Source organism: Salvelinus alpinus, chromosome 7 (genome assembly GCF_045679555.1).
Source record: "Salvelinus alpinus chromosome 7, SLU_Salpinus.1, whole genome shotgun sequence".
Classification (NCBI taxonomy): Eukaryota; Metazoa; Chordata; class Actinopteri; order Salmoniformes; family Salmonidae; genus Salvelinus; species Salvelinus alpinus.
The window spans coordinates 42,004,048-42,023,076 of NC_092092.1; the positions used below are offsets into that span (position 1 = coordinate 42,004,048).

The following is a 19,029-nucleotide window of genomic DNA, read 5'->3' on the forward strand; positions in this document are numbered from 1 at the left end:
GTGTGTGTGTGTGTGTGTATGGAAGGAAACAAAACAAAAACGTGGGAGGAAGACAAAATAATCTCTCAAGCTTGATCAGTCACCAATAGTGTGCCGTTTTCTTAGCCTGGCTAACAATGCGAGATAAAGAGGTCAGCAGGCAATCACAAACACTGTTACACCAAGAATCAATTGGGTTCCTCCGGACATGGTTAGTGCCGAAATACCACATTATCCTGTCTCTGAAACATAACATGTTATCAGGGCATTATGTTAGATGCAATCTGTGGTGGATCTTATTTCACAGCTATTATGTTCCTGCATTGCTTGCAAATCAAAGCCCCAATACACAATAGACAAATCATTCTAAGATATACAGTGCTACCGCACAATTTAGTCGTTAACCTGGGCCTTACACTAGAGATCTTTTCCAATTCATGATCAATTTGTGATCAATTAACCAACAGATTGAAATGGATTTTATCCTATCAGACACCAGATTGTCTACAAAATGTTTTTAAGGCATTCATAATGAGGTGCAACCATCCAACTTAAGTTTTTGCAGCTAGTTTTCAGTGATAACATGAGAAAATTATTGTGCGTCTGAAATCTATGAATACTTAACTGCTGTGGTGTTTCTATGGAAATGCAATGGCAAGCAGAACTGCAAAGGTGATGAAGGAGGTATCTTTGTGTGGGTGTGTGTGTGTGTGCGTGCTCTGTCAGTTCTGTATCTGAAGATATGTCTGTGTGTACAATCTTAGAAAAAAGGATTCCAAAAGGGTTCTTCAGCTGTCCACATAGGAGAACCCTTTTTGGCTCCAGGTAGAACTATTTTTGGTTGCAGGTAGAACTATTTTGGGTTCCATGTTAGACCCTCTGTGTAAAGGGTCCTACTATGAGGACAGCCGAAGAACCCTTTTAGGTTCTAGATAGCAAATCATTTTCTAAGAATGTATGGGGTGGGGAGGACAGTAGCACTGGAAATACAGTGATACAATATCGCTACCTTTGTCATCCCATCACAGAGCTAATAGCCAGAGAGAGAGGAGCCTGGTTGAAGACTCTGGGAAAAGCAAGCACTTCATAAAGTGCAACAAATGAAGACAGACACTTTCGGCTGGCCTTAGTAATAGGTGAGAGGGTTACTATTTTCCAAGGAGGCATTTGACAGGGTGCCTGGAATGGTTATGTATCCTTCTCCCCTAAGGCAGCTGTAAAAGCGAGCAGTCTCTGGAGTATAATTCATCATCATTAGCATATATATCATCATACATTATGGGAAATGTTGTATCTGTACTAGGCCTCCCCTTACAAGAAAAAAAACATATGTTAAATTTGAGCTTAAATTTCATGTGAAAGCATATTTTCACAATTATTACATTTTGAGTTCACATGTTAACACCACCTTTTCACATGTGAGGAGAATAACATGTTTTCACCTCACACGTGATTGCAGTTTCACATGTGAAAGTTGCAGTTTTACATGTTAAAAACATTCACGTGAGAATTGGATATGCAGTTTCACATGTGAAAAACTCATGCAAAAATCTACATTTCACATGTGGAACTGCAAGTTCAGATGTGAAAATCAATCCCGTGAAAAAAATGTTTTTGCAGTTTTACATGTAAGAAAACTTCACACATTACAATTTCAATTTCACATGTAAAGTTGCAAGTTCACATGTGAAAAACAATAACATGTAAAAATCTCATTTGCAGTTTCATATGTGATTATTTTTCCACATGTGAAAGTGAAAATCTAATTTGCAGTTTCACATGCAAGAAAACAAAAAATTGTGATATCATGGATGGTCAGTCCTTGATCCATAGCATAGTCTATGGATTTGAGAGTGGTTGCATTTCTCTAGCGTCATCTCTTAGCGTTTTACCGAAACTATGGGAAAACACTTTGTTAAAGTTTCAATTAAGAATTCACGCTTTAAACAACTGAGTAACAGTGTTATTGTATAGTGCAATCCTCTAGTGAGTAAGTTACTTTTGTGCCATTAATATCAAGCAGAACTTCTGAAGTCGAGAACAACACTCTTAGTATTGCAAACAAAAATAATGATATTGAAAGCAAAACAAAATATTGCAAGAAAACAATTTTTAAATGTGAGAGCAAATGAATTGTAAATTAATGCAAAGAAATTGTTTTCCAGGTGACACAATTAAGTAAAATACCTCCCTCTTTCCTGCAATTATCCCCAATTTTGGTTGTTACCCAGGCCTTTGCTTTAACTGCCTTTTTTCCAGTTTAAAGTTTTGTCACATTCATTCCAACAACATAGCAACCCGGCATCCCACTGCTAGTTTCCCTCTGAAGCTAAGGAGGGTCGGTCCCTGAATTGGAGACCATATGTAGCAGGAAGTGGTAAAAATGTATGTGTGGGGAACAAAAGAACTGAACATGTGAAACGTCACACGTGTCTGAAAACCACGTTCAACAATTGTTTTTTCTCACTTTACATTTTTCACGTGAGTTGTCGATGTTGTTTTATTGTAAGGGTCTCAAAATGCTTAGTTATACCAAGACCTCATCTGATGTAGAACTAATTCAATATTCAATGTAGGCTATTAGTAATGGTATGTATGTTGACAACAGCAACATGACAATCTCATAAACTCACTTCCACTCACTGTGGCAATTGCTGAAAATGCAGTTGTTAAATGTTACAGAGGTATTCCTCACTAAATTAAACAATGAAGTGTTTTTACACAGATTGAATAGAAAACACTTTCAGTAAATATATTATGCTCTAACATAGAATAGAATTTTGAGTAGATAAGAATGGGAGAAACTCCCCAAATGCAGGTGTGCCAAGCTTGTAGTGTCATACCAAGAAGACTCAAGGCTGTAATCGCTGCCAAAGGTGCTTCAACAAAGTACTGAATAAAGGGTCTGAATACTTATGTAAATGTTATATTCCGGTTTTTATTTTTAATACATTTTCAAAATGTTCTAAAAACCTGTTTTTGCTTTGTCATTATAGGGTATTGTGTGTAAATTAATTCGCATTTAAAAAAATACATTTTATAATAAGGCTGCAAAGTAACAAAATGTGAAGACTTTCAAGGGGCCTGAATGCTTTCTGAATGCACTGTATGGTTTGTTAAACTTTGAAATCAATGGTTTTTGTTTGGCATACATTTTAAAGTGACAAATCTGAGTCTCAGTGCTATTCCGTTACCATGGAATTGCCCACATCCTGATAAAAATCTTAATTTACAATCTCCTCACGTAGCTCACGATCCATATGACCCAGTATTCGATCACACACAACTTTTCCACTTACGAGCAAAACCTAATTTGCCAATGTGTACGACCAAAATATGCAATGCGGTACAAAATAATAGATACATTACAGCAACATCGACGACACTTTTAGAGGTTGCACATCCTAAAGGTACACCACGAAAACATGGTACAATGTCCTGATATTAGTCATTGATATGTCGGAGAAGAAGGCTACTTTTGCCATTTGATATAATTGAACCTATAACAAACGACCTGCAGAGGAACGTGACATCCTGTTGATTAATCACATGCGAATGTGTAAAACGTGTCACTTACCGGGACATTAGGTAGGCTAAACGTTGCAGAAGGACAGCAAGGTTTCGGTTTCGAGTTGGTCTGACCGTATGTTACTATATAGCATAGCCCACGGAATAAGAGATGCGTTGTCTATTACACCGGCGTACTGCAGGCAACACGCTGTTATTGGCACTGCAGTCCGCAGCTTCGAGTTCCATCAAGTATGGAGGTCGTCAAGTTGAAATAGACATTACGTGATGTAGATACACAAAGGCGACGGTAGCCTATGTAGTGCTGAAATGGACAGCTCCTTACGTTGTTTCCTATGTTTTTTTTTATGGGAACGAAATATGCCGGTGGAGCGTCTACTGCAACATAACAGTAGGATATTCTATCTTTCCAGACATCACAACATACTAGAGCATGCTCACACCATCTCACACCCTCCCCGTCGGTTCGAGCATGCTCAGTTACTGCAGCCCAGACTCATTAGTTTGCATGCAGGTATGACAAGTTATTCAGTTGTTGTGGGGAGGGATACGTGAGCACGGCTAGATAGACTACAGTATGATGTCATTGGATGGCAATGCTGTTAGCAAAGACTTGTCTGGCACTGAGAGACTGGGGATATTCTGAGGATATTCTGGGAGTCACAGGTGTTGTCCAGACCACTGATAAGGGGAGCACAGATAGATGTATGACATGATTTTGCTTATAGGTGTTACTCATAATTTCTATACATTTACACAGCATAACCTACACCTGGATGAAAATCTGAGATAAGCAAAATACAGTATATCTATGGATTTCGTGCTTAGAAAAAGTCAGGAGTTGATAATGAACACATTATGGAAAGTTCCTGGTTCGAGTGGAACCCCCTCATAGATGTAGCAGTACAGGGAAGAGCAGGCTATGATTTATGTGAGGTGCAGTATACATAAGGGGTTTCATTGGAAAACTCAACAGAAAGGTAAGATACTGTATTAATTCCCAGGCTCCTGACACAAACACAAACACACATTTTAAATACTTTATTTGAACCCACAAATTACATTACAGTCGAGAAGGATATGGATATCTGGAAACTTATGGACATAGAAAGCACATTCTTCTCCATACAGCTATTCTGCCCATGACCGCTGACACGGAGCAGTACCTTACGAACTGGTTTGCCTTTGTCCTATGCAGGCCTGCAATCTGTACGTACATGTACATGTACATGACGGCCGAGATTCCCAAAATTCAGCACCAGAAGTTTGCACTGATAACTAAGCCTGTTTAGGCGTGACACAGGGGGCTCTTATATAGGAGGTTCTGGTCCATGTCGGAGTCAAAAGAGCAACATACTTCCAAAATGAACACCTCCCTTCAGCTTTCCCCCCACAACAACAATAAATGGCATATTTGGTATTCAAGAAAAAAAGTCCTCATCAATATCAAACCAGCCTCCTCTGACAAGAGAATGTTTGTCAATATGCACTGATTGTGGTACTGCCTGTCTCACCTCTCTCTCTCTTTCACACACACACACACACACACACACACACACACACACACACACACACACACACACACACACACACACACACACACACACACACACACACACACACACACACACATACACCTTGATACAGGTCTTTTTGAAATTATAGATATGACAGGCAACTAGAAAGCAGATAACCACTGCACAGAATGCTGCTCCACTGGTTTCCCTGTTGTAATGAGTGGAAAGATGTTGCACTGAACAATTTACTCTTTTCTACTGCATACTATACAGTAAAAATAACTCAATTATTTCAGTGGAGTTTAAGATAAGGCATTGGTAAAACATTTGTATTTATTGAAATACATTTCACTGAAAGATTGACAGTAGTATAACCACCAAGTTCAAATCAAAGTTTATTTGTCATGTGCGCCGAATACAACAGGTTTAGACCTTCGTGAAATTCTTACTTTAAAGCCCTAACCAACAGTGCAATTTTTAAGTAAAAAATAGGTATTAGGTAAACAATAGATAAGGAAAGAAATAAAAAAAATATTAACAGTCAAATGACAGTGAAAATAACAGCTAGTGAGGCCAAACCCTTGTCTGTACATTATGCCCTGAATCTATCCTACCACGCCCAGAAATCTGCTCCTCTTATTCTCTGTTCCCAACGCACTAGATGACCAGTTCTTATAGCCTTTAGCCGTACCCTCATCCTACTCCTCCTCTGTTCCTCTGGTGATGTAGAGGGTAACCCAGGCCCTGTGTGTCCCCAGGCGCTCTCATTTGTTAACTTCTGTAACCGTAAAAGCCTTGGTTTCGTGCATGTTAACATCAGAAGCCTCCTCCCTAAGTTTGCTTTACTCACTGCTTTTGCACACTCCGCCAACCCTGATGTCCTAGCCGGGTCTGAATCCTGGCTTAGGAAGACCACCAAAAAATCTGAAATGTCCATCCCCAACTACAACATTTTCCATCAAGATTAAACTGCTAAAGGGGGCGGAGTTGCAATCTACTGCAGAGATAGCCTGCAGAGTTCTGTCATACTATCCAGGTCTATGCACAAACAGTTCAAGCTTCTACTTTAAAAAATCCATCTCTCCAGACATAAGTCTCTCACTGTTGCCGCTTGCTATAGACCCCCCTCGGCAGCCAGCGATGCCCTGGACACCATATGTGAATTGATTGCCACCCATCTATCGTCAGAGTTTGTACTGTTAGGTGACCTAAACTGGGACATGCTTAACACCCCGGCCGTCCTACAATCAAAACTTGATGCCCTCAATCTCACACAAATTATCAAGGAACCTACCAGGTACAACCCTGAATCCGTAAACATGGGCACTCTCATAGATATCATCCTAACCAACTTGCCCTCCAAATACACCTCTGCTGTTTTCAACCAAGATCTTAGCGATCACTGCCTCATTGCCTGCGTCCGTTACCCCTCATCACTGTCAAACGGTCCCTAAAACACTACTGCGAGCAGGCCTTTCTAATCGACCTGGCCGGAGTATCCTGGAAGGATATTGAACTCCTCCCGTCAGTAGAGGATGCCTGGTTATTCTTTAAAAGGGTTTTCCTCACCAACTTAAATAAGCATGACCCTTTCAAAAAAAATTGAACTAAGAATAGATAGTCCTTGGTTCACTCCAGACTTGACTGCCCTTGACCAGCACAAAAACATCCTGTGGCGTACTGCACTAGCATGGAATATTCCCCGCGATATGTAACCTTTCCAGGAAGTCAGGAACCAATATACAGAGTCAGTTAGGAAAGCAAAGGCTAGCTTTTTCAAACAGAAATTTGCATCCTGCAGCACTAATTCCAAAAAGTTTTGGGACACTAAAGTCCATGGAGAATAAGAGCACCTCCTCCCAGCTGAGGCTAGGAAACACTGTCACCACCAATAAATCCACGATAATCGAGAATTTCAATAAGCATTTCTCTACGGCTGGCCATGCTTTCCACCTGGCTACCCCAACCCCGGCCAACAGCTCTGCACCCCCCTCAGCAACTGGCCTAATCCCCCCCCCGCTTCTCCTTCACACAAATCCAGACAGGGGATGTTCTGAATGAGCTGCAAAATCTGGATCCCTACAAATCAGCTGGGCTAGAGAATCTGGACCCACTCTTCCTAAAATTATCCACCGCCATTGTTGCTACCCCTGTTACTAGTCTGTTCAACCTCTCTTTCGTATCGTCTGAGATTCCTAAAGACTGGAAAGCGGCCACGGTCATCCCCCTCTTCAAAGGGGGAGACACTCTAGACCCAAACTGTTACAGACCTATATCCATCCTGCCCTGCCTTCCTAAAGTCTTCGAAAGCCAAGTTAACAAACTGATCACCGACCATTTCGAATCCCACCATACCTTCTCCGCTATGCAATCTGGTGCACCTCAACCACGCTCAAGGTCCTAAACGATATCATAACCGCCATTGATTAAAGACAGTACTGTGCAGCCGTCTTCATCGATCTGGCCAAGGCTTTCGACTCTTGTCAATCACCGTATTCTTATCGGCAGACTAAACAGCATTATTTTCTCTAATGACTGCCTTGCCTGGTTCACTAACTACTTCTCAGATAGAGTTCAGTGTGTCAAATCGGAGGACCTGTTATCCGGACATCTGGCAGTCTCTATGGGGGTGCCACAGGGTTCAATTCTCGGGCCGACTCTTTTCTCTGTATATATCAATGATGTCTGCTGGTGATTCTTTGATCCATCTCTACGCAGACGACACCATTCTGTATACATCTGGCCCTTCTTTGGACACTGTGTTAACAAACCTCCAAACGAGCTTCAATGCCATACAACACTCCTTCCGTGGCCTCCAACTGCTCTTAAATGCTAGTAAAACCAAATGCATGCTCTTCTACCGATTGCTGCCCGCACCCACCTGCCTGACTAGCATCACTACTCTGGACGGTTCTGACTTAGAATATGTGGACAACTATAAATGCCTAGGTGTCTGGCGAGACCTTCCAGACTCATATTAAGTATCTCCAATACAAAATTAAATCTAGAATCGGCTTTCTATTTCACAACAAAGCCTCCTTCACTCATGCTGCCAAACATACCCTCGTAAAACTGACCATCCTACCGATCCTTGACTTTGGCGATGTCATTTACAAAATAGCCTCCAACACACTACTCAGCAAATTGGATGCAGTCTATCACAGTGCCATTAGTTTTGTCACCAAAGCCCCATATGCCACCCACCACTGCGACCTGTATGCTCTCGTTGGCTGGTCCTCGCTACATATTCGTAGCCAAACCCACTGGCTCCAGGTCATCTATAAGTCTTTGCTAGGTGAAGCTCTGCCTTATCTCAGCTCACTGATCACCATAGCAACACCCACCCGTAGCATGCGCTCCAGCAGGTATATTTCACTGGTCATCCCTAAAGCCAACACCTCTTGGCCGCCTTTCCTTCCAGTTCTCTGCTGCCAGTGACTGGAATGAATTGCAAGAATCACTGAAGTTGGACACTTATATCTCCTTCACTAACTTTAATCATCAGCTGTCAGAGCAGCTTACCGATCGCTGCAGCTGTACACAGCCCATCTGTAATTAGCCCATCCAACTACCTACCTCATCCCCATATTTGTTTTTGTTTTTCTGCTCTTTTGCATAACAGTATTTCTATTTGCACATCGTCATCTGCACATCTATCACTCCAGTGTTAATTGCTAAATTGTAATTACTTCGCCACTATGGCCTCTTTATTGCCTTACCTCCTTACTTCATTTTCACACAATGTATACAGATTTTTCTATTGTGTTATTGACTGTATGTTTGTTTGTCCCATGTGTAACTCTCCGTTGTTGTTTTTGTCGCACTGCTTTGCTTTATCTTGGCCAGGCCGGTGCGGGGGCACCGTTTAGTCTGGCTAATTGAGCTAATATGTACATGAATATATAGTTAAAGTGACTATGCATAGATGATAAACAGAGAGTAGCAGCAGGGTAAAAGAGGGGTTGGCGGGGAATATGTTCTGTTGTTCCTTTCAGTCTCCTGAGGTGGAATAGGTTTTGTCGTGCTCTCTTCACGACTGTCTTGGTGTGTTTGGACCATTCTACTTTGTTGGTGACACCAAGGTACTTGAAGCTCTCAACCTGCTCCACTACAGCCCCGTCGATGAGAATGCTTAGTCCTCCTTTTCCTGTAGTCCACAATCATCTCCTTTGTCTTGATTACGTTGAGGGATAGGTTGTTATTCTGGCACCACCCGGCCAGGTCTCTGACCTCCCATATAGGCCGTCTCGTCGTTGTCGGTGATCAGGCCAGAGGGAGGTGTTTAGACCTAGGATCCTTAGCTTAGTGATGAGCTTTGAGGGCACTATGGTGTTGAACTCTGAGCTGTAGTTAACTTCTTGTGAATAGGGGGCGCTGTTTTCACTTTGGGAAAAAATCGTGCCCAATTTAAACGGCCTCGTACTCTATTCTAGATCGTACAATATGCATATTATTATTACTATTGGATAGAAAACACTCAAGTTTCTAAAACTGTTTGAATTATATCTGTGAGTAAAACAGAACTCATTTGGCAGCAAACTTCCAGACAGGAAGTGAAAAATCTGAAAACGATGCTCTGTTCCAGGGCCTGCCTATTCAATTGCCTAATTTCTAAGGATTTGCATGCACTGCATACGCCTTCCACTAGATGTCAACAGGCAGGAAGGTGGAATGGGGTGTCTAGCTTGATCTGAGGTCGAACAAGAGCTCTTGGAATGACGTGACCAGAATTTCCTTTCTCTACCTAGGCGCGGGAAGGACATCAACATTGGCTTCTGAAAAGCGTTATACACGGTGGATATCTCCGGCTCTGATTTTAATTGATAGATGTGATAAAAACATCATAAAGTAGTTTTTTTCAACCGAGTCGTATCAGTTTATTCAACGTTTATTGCGAGTTTTGGAATTTTCCTTTCTTTGCATCAGGAGAAGATGGGCATGTTCGTGCCACATGGCTAGCTAAGGTTGCTAATTCGACAGGAGAAAAGGACATTCTAAAACCAAACAACGATTTATTCTGGACCTAGGACTCCTTGTACAAGATTCTGATGGAAGCTCAGCAAAAGTAAGAACAATTTATGATGTTATTTCGTATTTCTGTGGAAAATGTTTAGTCCTATTTTCCGCCCTTTTTGCGGGCGCTGTCTCGCTATAACGTAAGCTGTTTGTTATGGTAAAGTTATTTTTAAAAATCTAACACGCGATTGCATTAAGAACTAGTGTATCTTTCATTTGCTGTCCAACATGTATTTTTTAGTAAAGTTTATGATGAGTTCTTTGGTCAGATTAGGTGAGTGTCCAAAATATTTCCGGACAATTTGGTGAATCGATGCTACATATTCACAACGTATAACCACGGTTTGCAGCTCAAAATATGCACATTTTCGAACAAAACATAAGTGTATTGTATAACCTGATGTTATAAGACTGTCATCTGAGGAAGTTGGTCAAGGTTAGTGATTAATTTGATATATTTTGCTGGTTTTTGCGGTGAATAAATGCGGTTGTGTGTTTGGCTATTGTGGTAAGCTAATATAATGCTATATTGTGTTTTCGCTGTAAAACACTTAAATCTGAAATATTGGCTGGATTCACAAGATGTTTATCTTTCATTTGCTGTACACCATGTATTTTTCATAAATGTTTTATGATGAGTATTTAGGTATTTCACGTTGCTCTCTGTAATTATTCTGGCTGCTTTGGTGATATTTTTGATGGTAGCTGCAATGTAAAACTATGATTTATACCTCAAATATGCACATTTTCGAACAAAACATAAATTTATTGTATAACATGTTATAACACTGTCATCTGATGAAGTTGTTTCTTGGTTAGTGACTAATTATATCTCTATTTGGTCGGTTTTGTGATAGCTACCTATGCGGTAGAAAAATTGTGAAAATATGCGGTTGAGTCTTTTGCTATTGTGGTTAGCTAATAGAAATACATATTGTGTTTTCGCTGTAAAACATTTTAAAAATCGGAAATGATGGCTGGATTCACAAGATGTTTATCTTTCATTTGCTGTATTGGACTTGTGATTTCATGAAAATTATGTTATATGATATCCCTGTCGCGTTAGGCTAGGCTATGCTGGTCAGCTTTTTTGATGGGGGGGATCCCGGATCCGGGAGAGAGAAGCGGTAGAGGTTAATGAATAACATTCTCACGTACAGTATGTGTTCCTTTTGTCCAGGTGGTAAAGGGCAGTGTTGAGTGCAATAGAGATTGCATCATCTGTGGATCTGTTTGAGCGGTATGCAAATTGGTCTGGGTCTAGGGTTTCTGGGATAATGGTGTTAATGTGGGCCGTTACCAGCCACTAAGGACGTGAGTGCTACGGGTCTGTAGTCAGGTTAGGCAGGCTACCTTAGTGCTGTTGGGCATAGTCCCTGTGGTCAGCTTGAAGCATGTTGGTATTACAGACTCAATCAGGGATATGTTAAATGTCAGTGAAGACACCTGCCAATTGGTCAGCACATGCCCGGAGCACACGTCCTGGTAATCCGTCTGGACCAGCTGCCTTGTGAATGTTGAACTGTGTAAAGGTCGTACTCACATCGGCTACGGAGAGCATGATCACACAGTCGTCCGGAACAGCTGATGCTCTCGTGCATGCCTCAGTGTTGCTTGCCTCTGTGCTAGCAAAACAGTCCTGTAGTTTAGCATCTGCTTCGTCTGACCACTTGTTTTATAGACCAATCACTGGTGCTTCCTGCTGTAATTTTTGCTTGTAAGCAGGAATCAGGAGGATAGAATTATGGTCAGATTTGCCAAATGGGAGGGAGAGCTTTGTGTGCGTCTCTGTGTGTGGAGTAAAGGTGATCTAGAATTTTTTTCCCTCTGGTTGTACATTTAAGATGCTGATAGAAATTAGGTAAAACTGATTTAAGTTTACCTGCATTAAAGTCCCCAGCCACTAGGAGCGCCGCCTCTGGGTGAGCGGTTTCCTGTTTGCTTATTTCCTTATACAGCTGACTCAGTGTGGTGTTAGTGCCAGCGTCCGTCTGTGGTGGTAAATAAACAGCCACAAAAATCATAGATGAAAACTCTCTTGGGAAATATTGTGGTCTACAGCTTATCATGAGATATTCTACTTCAGGCGAGCAAAATCTAGAGACTTCCTTAGATTTCATGCACCAGCTGTTGTTTTCAAGTGTACACAGACCGCCCCCTCGTCTTACCGGAGTGTGCTGTTCTATCTAGCTGGTGCAGCGTATATCCCGCTTGCTGAATGTTTTCCATGTCATCATTCAGCCACGATTCGGTGAAACATAAGATATTACAGTTTTTGATGTCCCATTGGTAGGATTTTCGTGATCGTACCTCGTCTAATTTATTGTCCAATGATTGTACGTTGGCAAGTAATATTAATGGTAAGGGAAGATTTCCCACTCGCCGTCGGCGGATCCTTACGAGGCACCCCGCCCTGTGTCCTCTATACCTGTGTCTCTTTCTCTTGCCAATGACAGGGATTTTGGCCTTGTTGGGTGTCTGAAGTACGTGTGCTGCTTGTTGAAGAAAAAATCTTTGTCTAATCGCGTCACGTTTGTTTGTAGAATTAACGTACCAAGGCGCAGCGTGCTCTGAGTTCCACATCTTTATTTCGTGAAACTTACAAAAAAAGAAACAAACAACGAACCATAAGAGGTGCAACATGAGAGGTGCAACATGCACTAACTCCAAACAAGATCCCACAAAACACAGTGGGGAAATGGCTGCCTAAATATGATCCCCAACCAGAGACAACAATAAACAGCTGCCTTTGATTGGGAACCATACCAGGCCAACATAGACATACAACAACCTAGATAACCCACCCTAGTCACACCCCGACCTAACCAACATAGAGAATAAAAGGCTCTCTATGGTCAGGGCGTGACAAATCCGAGGTGAGTGATCGCTGTCCTGATATCCAGACGCTCTTTTTTGCTGTAACATACAGTGGCAGAAACATTATGTACAAATTCATTTATAAAATACGCGAAAAAAACCCCACATGATAGCACAATTGGTTAGGTGCCCGTAAAATGGTTGCCATTTCTTCCGGCGCCATCTTCTTATCACTGGAAACTGGTGTGTTAGTGTTGGGAGAGGAAAAATGTTCACCTTCTGGGGTGTCTGAGAAACACTGCACTGGGGGACCATCATGTCCAGGTAAACTGATCTGTAATTCTCACACTCTCTGTCAGTACATGGCACTTTATGGTCTCTATCTTTTCAACTACAGTATCTTTTCAACTACTACTATTGCTCTCTATATTTTCTCCTGCTCTCTCCCGCCACCTATTGGCTTCAAGGGAGGATGTAAGTACACAGAAGGGCAGGGAGGTTGTTAGAGAGCAGAGATAAGACTCATTCCAGCAGCCCTGGCCTCATGCCGGGGAAAGGCAGATCTATGATGCCTCGTTCTTACTTTCACAGCCTGTTGTTGACTTTTTACTCAAACTAACAATATTCTTTCCCATGAGAACTCTGTGGAATGTGCATCTTGGTTACTTATAGGAGTTTTTTTTTTATCCATTTGGGATGACATCTGTCTGCTGTTGTTGTTGCATTGTAAATGTAAATTATTTAACAAGATTTATCCCAAGTGCATTTATTATGTTTTGGTTTATGCTTTAAGTCTTGAGTTAATACATATCTGCAGACACAGTATCCCATACTATTACACCCCTAGCACGTCTTAGCTTTGTCCAGAAGATGGCATCATTCTCATACCAATAAGTTCTTAGCCAGGCTTCCAAACTCATTGGCTGGTGAATGAGACTGAGCTTAAATTCCAATGGCATTATCTGATAAACTGTTGGCCACATGTGCTGGCTACATCATTCTGGGCAAACCTGTATTATTTCAAATGTGTAGAAATGCTTGAATGCTTTTATTAAATGGTTTATTTGTCTGTGATTAGGTTTTAACAGAATTTTAAATGCAACACAATTTCAAATGGTGCACCGGTGCAAATGAGGTGTCACGCCCTGACCATAGATTGCTTTGTATGTTTCTATTTTTTGTTTGGTCAGGGTGTGATGTGGGTGTGCATATGTTTTATATTTCTATTGTGTTTGGCCTGGTATGGTTCCCAATCAGAGGCAGCTGTCAATCGTTGTCTCTGATTGAGAACCATACTTAGGTAGCCTGTTTTCCCACTTTGAGTTGTGGGTGGTTATTTTCTGTTTAGTGTTTTTGTTGCACCTTTCAAAACTGTTCGTTTTGTCGGTTTGTTGTTTTTGTTCGAGTGTTCATATTTATTAAAAGTATTATGAATACTTACCACGCTGCACTTTGGTCCTCTTCTCCTTCTCCCGACGACATTCGTGACATGAGGAACAGATGGCATGGCAACAGTCTCCACATTTGAATGTTTATTTCTCTTGTATTATGCAGTGATCAAATTAATGTGTATTTCTGTTATATTATGCAATGATAAAATGACAGGCCTGAGCATATTGATTTTGTAATAATTAATTGGTAATCCCTATGCTGATTTTTGTTGCCTACTAATATTTAAAAATGTCTCAGAGCCCTTTTACTCAGATTTTAGCTAAGTTAAATCAGGGAGTAAGTAGAGATTGGGATATGTGGGACATAGTTTGACCATACAAACCCTGCAGGTGTACAAGTGTGTAACAAGTGAGTAATAGGACAAATATAACCACCCACCAATGTATAAACAGTATGTCAGGTGCTGCTGATAAGACAACATTGGAATGCATTGTTTTCTGTGGGCAATTAGTAGGCCTTTATCAGGAATCAAGGTAAGACCAAGATGCAGACTGTCGAAGTAACAATGTTTATTATAGCAACGGGGCGGACAACGACAGGTCAAGGCAGGCAGGGGTCGATAAACCAGAGTTTCGGGGCAAAGGTACAGTACGGCAGGTGGGGTCAGGACAGGCAGAGTAGTCAGGCAGGCGGGCTCAGAGACAGGACAGGCAAGGGTCAAAACCAGGAGGGTGAGAAAAGGAGAGACCGGGAAAAAGCAGGAGCTGAGAAAAACTCTGGTTGACTTGACAAACAAGACGGCCTGGCAACAGACAAACAGAGAACACAGATAAAAATACACCGGCGATAATGGGGAAGATGGGCGACACCTGGAGGGGAGCAGAGACAATCACAAGGACAGGTGAAAAGATCAGGGTGTGACAGCCTTAGTGTATTTTCTATAGCACTATCTTTTACCATAGTTGGAAAGTGAATGCTACAGTTCTTATAAGTGAAATAATTGTTTAATAGTAGTGCATAACTGATAATATAACTATTGCCTGTCTGACTGGCCACAGCATCCCAAGAGGGTGCTCAATATGTTTGGCATAGGACACTCTCAGGTGTTTGCGTGTTTTGAATCAGTCAAATTGAATGAAACATGCGACTAATTTGGCCTATGTTTTCAATCATGAGCTAAATCCGTCATTGTGCACCAACCAGTTGAAAGCAACATGAGTGATTAGACCGATTCAGAGTGATTAGTGATTAGACCGATTCAAGCTCCATCTTCTTTCCCTCCAACACTTTGGCTTTCAGTCCATGAGATTAAAGGGACGTTGCCTGATGACTCAAACTGAATTATTCCACTGCTTTATCATTCGCAACATACTTCAGTCTGGAATGCCATCATTGAAGTTGATTTTGGTGATGTCAAAATGAGTTGTGTTGTAGAAAACAAAGTCATCAGCGATTGGATCATCTCTAACCAAACAAAGTATCAACGCCAATGATGAATTTTCTAAATGAGTGTTCTGGCTCTGACCCAACCAGTGGTGTTGTGATGCCTGGAGAAATGGGTACTCTAATTTTGACAAAAACTTCACAAATGCCCTGCCCGGTGAAGTAAAGGCGCCTTGTATGAGAAACAGTGACATACACTCTGAATGATCTAAAATTATCAATCCCATGTTGGTATTTCACAGTCAGGCCAACAACTACTTTGGATGTTTTAAGTCCATAAGAATGCTTAAACCACAGCAGGAGACCCCTTTTGAGGTCTGGGAAAAATCTAAGAAATTTAGATTTTTTTGTGAAGTTACCCTTTAACATTTAATTAAGAAGGTTTTTTGGGAAAGCCTTTCCATCTACCAGAAGATGTTAGGCGTACAATAGCATCGCTATATTTTTCCTGTTCCTTAATTGTTTGAAACCTGAACGTTTTACTTCATATTATGAGTCATGTCTTACCTTGCTTCAAAGTAGCCTATAGCCAAAATCCCACCAGTAAAATGTGGAGAAAAATATTTTATTAAGACTTACTCATATGTGTTCTCCTGTTGTATTGGTTTTCTTTCAACTATCTTTCATTGTCTAGCAGCCAAAGGCATTATCGTAGTCATAATAGCAATCCATGATAGTTGTTGCATCTTTAGATCTCCCCTCTTTCTAAATTTCTAACCGATATTTCCATCTCTGTCCATGAAACCTCTTGCATTTTAGAACGGTGTTTACATTCACGTGTAGGCCTACTGCCTTGTGCCTGCCTTGTGCACATCGCTGTGCCTAAAATGTCAACAAATAATAGTTTATGAACATTTTAAGATAAACATTCTGATCTGTTCCTCCATCCTTCACTGCAGCCAACGTGAGTAAAACATTTAAATGTGTTAACCCTCGCAAGGCTGCCGGCCCAGACGGCATCCCTAGCCGCATCCTCAGATCATGCGCAGACCAGCTGGCTGGTGTGTTTACGGACATATTCAATCAATCCTTATCCCAGTCTGCTGTTCCCACATGCTTCAAGAGGGCCACCATTGTTCCTGTTCCCAAGAAAGCTAAGGTAACTGAGCTAAATGACTATCGCCCCGTAGCACTCACTTCACTCACTTCATGAAGTGCTTTGAAAGACTAAGCAAGGACCATATCACCTCCATCCTACCTGACACGCTAGACCCACTCCAATTTGCGTACCGCCCCAATAGGTCCACAGATGACGCAATCGCAATGACACTGCACACTGCCCTAACCCATCTGGACAAGAGGAATACCTATGTAAGAATGCTGTTCATCGACTACAGCTCAGCATTAAACACCATAGTACCCTCCAAACTCGTCATTAAGCTCGAGACCCAGGGTCTCGACTCCGCCCTGTGCAACTGGGTCCTGGACTTTCTGACGGGCCGCCACCAGGTGGTGAGGGTAGGTAACAACATCTCCACCCCGCTGATCCTCAACACTGGGGCTCCACAAGGGTGCATTCTCAGCCCTCTCCTGTACTCCATGTTCACACATGACTGAGTGGCCATGCACACCTCCAACCCAATCATCAAGTTTGCAGATGACACTACAGTGGTAGGCTTGATTACCAACAACGACGAGATGGACTACAGGGAGGAGGTGAGGGCCCTCGAGGTGTGGTGTCAGGAAAATAACCTCACACTCAATGTCAACAAAACAAAAGAGATGATCATGGACTTCAGGAAACAGCAGAGGAGGCAGCCCCCTATCCACATCGACGGGACAGTAGTGGAGAAGGTGGAAAGTTTTAAGTTCCTCGGCGTACACATCATGGACAAACTGAAATGGTCCACCCACACAGACAGCGTGGTGAAGAAGGCGCAGCAGCGCCTCCTCAACCTCAGGAGGCTGAAGAAATTTGGCTTGTCACCCAAAAACACTCACAAACTTTTACAGATGCACAATCGAGAGCATCCTGTCGGGCTGTATCACCGCCTGGTACGGCAACTTCTCCGCCCACAACCGTAAGGCTCTCCAGAAGATAGTGAGGTCTGCACAACGCATCACCGGGGGCAAACTACCTGCCCTCCAGGACACCTACACCACCCTATGTCACAGGAAGGCCAAAAAGATCATCAAGGACAACAACCACCCGAGCCACTGCCTGTTCACCCAGCTATCATCCAGAAGGCGAGGTCAGTACAGGTACATCAAAGCTGGGACCGAGAGACTGAAAAACAGCTTCTATCTCAAGGCCATCAGACTGTTAAACAGCCATTACTAACATTGAGTGGCTGTTGCCAACATACTGACTCATCTCTAGCCACTTTAATAATAAAAAATTGGATGTAATAAATGTATCACTAGCCACTTTAAACAATCCCACTTTATGTAATGTTTACATACCATACATTACTCATCTCATATGTATATACTGTACTCTATACCATCTACTGCATCTTGCCTATGCCGTTCGGCCATCGCTCATCCATATATTTTTATGTACATATTGTTATTCATTCCTTTACACTTGTGTGTATAAGGTAGTTGTTGTGAAATTGTTAGATTACTTGTTAGATATTGCTGCATGGTCGGAACTAGAAGCACAAGCATTCGCTACGTTCGCATTAACATCTGCTAACCATGTGTATGTGACAAATAAAAAATAATATGACGTATACATCCACTACACTACTTTGATACACATTGTGGGGATCAAGAAGTGAGTATATGCAATGCCCACTGTGAAAAATAAGTGGGTATACAGGCTTATACCTGTGTATACCCTCCACTACACCACTGGGCCCAACCCATCAGTTTCCTGGACGAATCAGACGGTCTAGAATAGATTTCAATTCTAGAAATGGTCTGGGAGGGGTCACATCCAGACTCATTGCGGTGAAGATACTAATGTCCATGGGCTTGGCACAGCGTTTGGCCGGAGCTAGCCAATGACAACCAGAGGCACGCTACCTATTTCTACAATAGATTTTTTAAACCTAACCCTAATCTTAACCACATGCCTAACCCTTACGCCTTATGCCTAACCATAATCTTAAATTAAGATCAATAAATTCATTTTAGTTTTCATGAATTTTTACAATAAACCTATAGCCAGTGTTTACTTTGTGGCTGTGGTAACTAGTGGTAACCCTAGCCTCGCCCAGTCCCCAGCAACCGGATGTTCCGGTTTTCAAGGGTAATGGAAGAGCCTGTGACGCGGAACTCCATCTTAACTCCTCCTCCACATTTACTGGATTGGTTGAACAGTGCAGAAGAGCACCTCCCCCGACAGTTTTTTTTCTTCTCGTCAAGACCAGTATGCAACGGATCTAGTTTC

General features: G+C 41.9%; 1 protein-coding gene across 2 annotated transcripts in view; it reads right to left on the bottom strand.

The window, feature by feature from the left end:
• LOC139581058 (uncharacterized) overlaps positions 1 to 3,974 on the bottom strand; it is a 107,666-nt gene extending 103,692 nt beyond the window's left edge. For both annotated transcript variants that reach the window (XM_071410409.1, XM_071410408.1), the window contains exon 1: positions 3,557 to 3,974. The gene's annotated coding sequence lies outside the window, so the exon portion shown is untranslated. The remainder of the gene's footprint in view (positions 1 to 3,556) is intronic.
• Positions 3,975 to 19,029: the final 15,055 nt, after the last annotated feature.